The 5,556-nt window shown below is 29.1% G+C and overlaps 2 long non-coding RNA genes across 3 annotated transcripts; both read right to left on the bottom strand.

The window, feature by feature from the left end:
• Nucleotides 1-976: 976 nt before the first annotated feature.
• Nucleotides 977-1,676, bottom strand: LOC121204947 (uncharacterized). Its single transcript, XR_005900103.1, has 2 exons — nt 1,624-1,676; nt 977-1,261 (listed from the first exon to the last, which is right to left on the bottom strand). It is a non-coding gene; the product is annotated as an uncharacterized lncRNA (long non-coding RNA).
• Nucleotides 1,677-1,969: 293 nt separating this feature from the next.
• On the bottom strand, nt 1,970-4,179 carry LOC121204948 (uncharacterized). 2 transcript variants are annotated; one of them, XR_005900104.1, is made up of 3 exons: nt 3,796-4,179; nt 3,210-3,329; nt 1,970-2,423 (listed from the first exon to the last, which is right to left on the bottom strand). It is a non-coding gene; the product is annotated as an uncharacterized lncRNA (long non-coding RNA). The 2 variants fall into 2 exon arrangements; XR_005900105.1 differs by having other exon boundaries at nt 2,404-2,452.
• Nucleotides 4,180-5,556: the final 1,377 nt, after the last annotated feature.

Raw genomic sequence — 5,556 nt, 5'->3', positions numbered from 1 at the left:
ATGTCCATACCATTCAAGTTAAAACTCAATCGACCATTATTAACTTCTTTAATACTTAAATATTCAACCCTTGTAGTACTTCATTGTTTAGTTTATCAAACAGTACATTAATTTCTTTAATTAAAATCTTTATAATTTGATTGTTTCTTTTGTAATTTTCCTTAAGAGATAAAACTAATTTTGGTCTAGTTTTTTTATAAAGGTTTACGATAAAAACCGACTTGCTTATACTTAGAGCACGTTTGGTTCGCTGTATTGGATTAGAGGTGTATTGGATTAGAGGTGTAATGGAATAGAGGTGTAATAGCAAATCAACTGTTTGGTTGAATGTAATGGAATAGAGGCGTAATAGTAAAACTGTGTTTGGTTGAATGTAATAGAGGTGTAATAGCATAATGGAGAAAACTAAAATGACCAGAATACCCTTAGCATAAATTTGTTTTGGTAAATGATTATTGTTATTGTTATTTAAATTTTAATAAGATTATTTATTATCAAAAATAAATAATTTAATCATATTTAAACATAATTATTATTTAATATATTTTAATTAAAATATATAATTTAATAAAATTCTTAATAATTGATTATCTTATATGAATTTACTCAAATCATAATATATGATATTATAAAAGATAATTTGAAATAATTAATATTAAATATATTTTAATTAAAATATATGATTTAATAAAATTTAAAATAATTATAACTAATAAATTATCTTATATGAATCTGTATAATTTAAAATAATTATTATTACATATAATTTAATAATAATATATAATTTCATAAAATTCTTAATAATAAATTTTCTTATATGAATTTATACAATTTAAAATAATTCGGATCAATCACACCTTCATTATTAAAAAGTTACATTTGCTGCATTATAATTCGCAATCTGCTGAAATAGTTTATATACAAGATCCACCGCTTAAAAATATGGACTCTTCCTCAGAGCATAACTAAGCTTGAATTTCATTAAATTACTTTCAAAATTTCATTAAATTACTTTCAAAGTTAAGGATCAACATTTAACTACAAATTTTGAGTTTGCTAGTTTACAAAATTGAATTATTTTGGGAATTTGTTTCGACTTGAACATCCTCGTCGAGTAACAATCTGAACTTGAGAATCTTCTGAAGTCGAGCGACCGGTTTTACTTGCTTTCTCGGAGCTTGATTTGGATCTAGTATATATTTGCCTGAGAAGAGATTTGCCTCTGATGGACCTGTCTCTTCATGTACTACAGGTGAAGCTTCTGTAAATCATAATTTCACACACAAGTTATTAATTCATGCAATGCAAAATGTTTGAGAAACAGAATAAACCAAGAGACAGCCTATGTTACGGACTGAAGTTCAACTACTGGAACACAACATGTATGCACGAACATGCCAAAATCTGTCATGGATTTATCGTGTTACAAACTATATAACACCTTAAATGCAATACGACATAGAAAAATAATAATAACACGACAAGAATGCCTGGATTGTACAAGTAACTTGCTATTCCGCTATGCAAGGGGCAAGAAGATGATAACAAAGAGAGAATAGGATGGAGTAAGTTAACCAAGTCCCGGTTTAGCTCAAAGTAAGTATAACAGGAAATATTGCTCACCATCTTCAGAGAAAACAAAGCAAGTCCCAATTGTTTCTTCATATTCTCTGATCTGTAATTTGGAAAATAAATTAACTTAAAACATGAAAATTTCATGAATTAAAAAACCCTCATCTCAGCAATCAGTTGGTGATTATTAAAGCTCAAATCAAAGCAAACTATAAAAGCGATAGCTTAGGCCTATAGCGGACCACCAAATCCCTAGTTCAAATCAAAGCAAACTTTTATATTACCGGAATTGGAAACAAATGTTAGATATGAATACCTATCCAGTTATCCAGACTTGAATGATAATGATTTGGAAAATGATCTCTAGATAATATTTTCCATTTATAATACCATATTCGGTCTATGGCTTCTTGAATTCTTTACGTCATTCTCATGCATAACAGAGACATTCATACACCATTTAAAATTTCTAGCAATAAACATTAATAAATAAATAAATAATGGTAGTCCTAAGATATTTAGTAAATATGGTCATCAAGGGAAATAAACTTTTCAAAACATAAATAACCTGGAAGTTGGAACCTTAGCTGTTCAAGGTAAATACTAGATTTAATATTGTTCGGACTTTTCAGTTTCTTTATGTATACATAACATATTCAGACACTAGTGTGGAGGAATGGTCCTCCAAATATAGAGAAAAACATAGAAAATTTTGGTAAATCCATGTCACGTACAGATCCACATCTGGCACTGACCTTGATTTAAATAATATAGCAAGATTTGCAAAGTTAACAACTCACCAGCTTAACTTTTTTGTCTATGATTAATATTGGATTCATCGTATCCAGACCCTGACATTCATAACAATCTGATCATCACACTATGATAAATCAAAGAAAAAAGGGTTAAAAACAACAATCAAACCTTGTTCAAAACTGACAGCAAAATACCAGTAAATCAAGTAAGCAATATTTCCAGGCAAAAATATCGCTAAACAAATAATTAGAAGCTTACAATTACACACCAAAATCAAATCCGTATTCATCTATGCAGAGCTCCAATCAAAGAACAAAAACATATATAGGTTGATTTTTATTAAGATTAATCATATTGCAAACTAAATGAATACGCAAATGTAAGAAATTTTATATAATACAAATTATAAACTTGCCAAATTTTATATAAATATATAACACCATAAATGCTGAAATGTAGATTGCTGAATCTAATGTTTATTAAATCCAACAAGTCCAAAGCAAGTACATACATAATCTAAACAAGGTTTATCTAGATTAAGTTCTCCATAGTTAAAGCAATCACATGGATAGCTAGTATTATATATCTAGATGAAGATCTCTATCAACACATTAAAATTCCCTAATCCTCATAAGCTGACCAGTAAAAATATGAGAGCTTTCGTTTCATGAATTAACAAATATAAAATGAACATCGAGCAACAAAAACCAAAGGCAAAGCTTTCTTCTCGGGTTCTTAGTTTTTTTAAAAATATTTGTATCTGTCATATGTATTCAAGACTAAACTTCCTAAATACTCATTCAGTTATAAATTCTAATTTTCACATAACTGCCAAAAAAAAACCTTAACAAATTTGTAACATACAAAAATTTAGAACTTACAGAAAGAGTATAAGGTGCATTTGGAGGGATGTCAATCTGCCCACGAACAGCTTCAAGATCAAGTAATACATACTCTGAATCTTCTTCCTCTCCATAATCATCATCCTTGTTTTTCTCCATCTAATCAAACCCAGAAAAAAAACATTACACTTCAAAGATACTGCAAAACAAACAAAATAAATTTTCAGAAGAATGGTTGAAAAAATATGAATTTTTATTTAGTTGTATTCGAGATAGATTAAGAGAAGTTCCATTGCATACGACACCCAAACAGATTAAGAGAAGTCAAAGAAGAAGAAAGATTCATCAAGCAGCTAGGATTAACTGATAACAATGTCCATTCCATATAGAAAACTAAACCAATCTATAAGAATTAGATATCTTCTCCCAAGTTCAAAATTTTTCGCAAAAAATATATATATTGGGGGACTTGCAGAGATGGAGACATTTAACTTTGTAGTGATTTTAAGCTAACCCTAAATAATTCCAATCAACATAAATAGAGAACTGTTAAGACCTAAACATACTCTACCTCAAAAGCATAGTAAACAAAAGAAAAACAAAATATATTACCCATTATCCTTACCTTGCGATTTTAGTCGAGAGTTAAGGATTTCCGAGGGAGAGGAACCCCAGCCGTCGGTAAGATTCAACAACCAAACGTGGTCCGAGAGGAAAAATGAAGCAGTGGGAAATGGGAGGAGAAATGATGGGGACAGAAAAAGGAGAGGGTATAGGTCGATTTCGGGTAGGGAGGGAGGGTAAAACAGAGAGTTGGGAAGGGAAGCCGGACGTAATAGGTAATCTGAGATTTAGGAAAGGAATAGAAAAGCAGAGAATTTGGGGATTAGGTCGGGATTGTATTACGCGCGTAATATCTATTACAGCGAACCAAACGTCGGAATAGGGGCGTAATGTAATAGGCGCGTAATCGGGGCGTAATGGATTACCTATTACACTGAACCAAACGTGCTCTTAGTATTATTTGACTACATAAAACTGTCAACTCAATTAACATTTACGAAATAAAAGCTGGAATTCTAAGATTAAGCTTTTCTTTTTTGGTAATAAAACGAAAAACCAAACAAGGAATGCCTTTTCGCTCCAAGAAAAAACATTTTTAGTGGGAAAAAAAATAATCACTAAAATTATAAATTTTAGTTACTATTATCTATAGTAATTAAAATTAAAGGCACCATTTGTCGTCACAATACCTTTGTCCCGATTGTACTTGTAACAGCTGTTATGAAATCGTCACAATTATTCAATATTTTTGTGATGAAATTTTTGACATAAAAACTGTAAGCAATTGTGAAAAAAAATAAATGGTAACAGGTATTCAATTTTTTGTGACCAAAATGTCAAATACTAAAATTGTAAGTAATTATGTCAAATGTAAATGGTCACAACTATTCAATTTTTTATGGCCAAGTTTTGTACACTAAAAATCTTAAGCAATTGTGACAAATTAAATAGGCACAATTATTAAATTTGTTTGTGACCAATTTTTTTACACTAAACTCACAAGCAATTGTAACAAAATTAAATTGTCACTATATTTCTTTCTGTGGAAAATATTTTTGATTCTGAGAATAAATTTGTGGCAAAAAAAGATGTCACAATAAATAATATTCCTGTGATGAGAATATTGTTAAGAACAAAAAAAAAATTGTCTCTCATGTTATTTTATTAGTGACAAGTGCTTCTTTTTTAACATGTCTTGAAATAGTGTCTCATAAGTTGTGTAATAACTAAATTTGATCTGAGATTAAATCAACATTTTATGATAAGCCTAGTCAAAAAAAAGATTTCAATATCCATAAATATATTGATTGATTGATCTTAATTGAATTTTTTATTAACACCTAACTTAAACTTGTTTTGATCTATTAAATTTTTGTTTTTAGACTTTGTTAGGCCTATTTTGATTTTGAATTTTAAGGCATGTCAGGATATTAAACTTTAAAGCATAATTAGAATATTGAATTTTAACTTTTAATTTAAGTCTCTAGATCTAATTCTCAAATTAAACTTCTATTGGACAAAAAATATTGAGCCTTTATTGAACCAAAAGCCTTGAACTTTTGAATTTTCATGGTATATTTTTATTATTTACAAATTACTAAAAGAGAAAAAAATTCAAAAATTAGCATACAACATTGAACCACTTGTGGCATTTGCACAAATGGCCTAAATATCAATTCGCCACCCACCACTACTGTCTGCCTACATCCCTAGTTGAATCTGTTGAGATAGCAGCAAATAACGAAACAATCGATTGAACAGAGGAAAAAATGAATCAAAGTTGAAAAACTTTCAAGCTTGTTTTCATAATTAGTATATTGTT

Source organism: Gossypium hirsutum, chromosome A08 (genome assembly GCF_007990345.1).
Source record: "Gossypium hirsutum isolate 1008001.06 chromosome A08, Gossypium_hirsutum_v2.1, whole genome shotgun sequence".
In the NCBI taxonomy this organism is placed as follows: domain Eukaryota; kingdom Viridiplantae; phylum Streptophyta; class Magnoliopsida; order Malvales; family Malvaceae; genus Gossypium; species Gossypium hirsutum.
The sequence above is the reverse complement of the archived record's forward strand: the minus strand, read 5'-3'. Positions and strand labels throughout refer to the sequence as shown.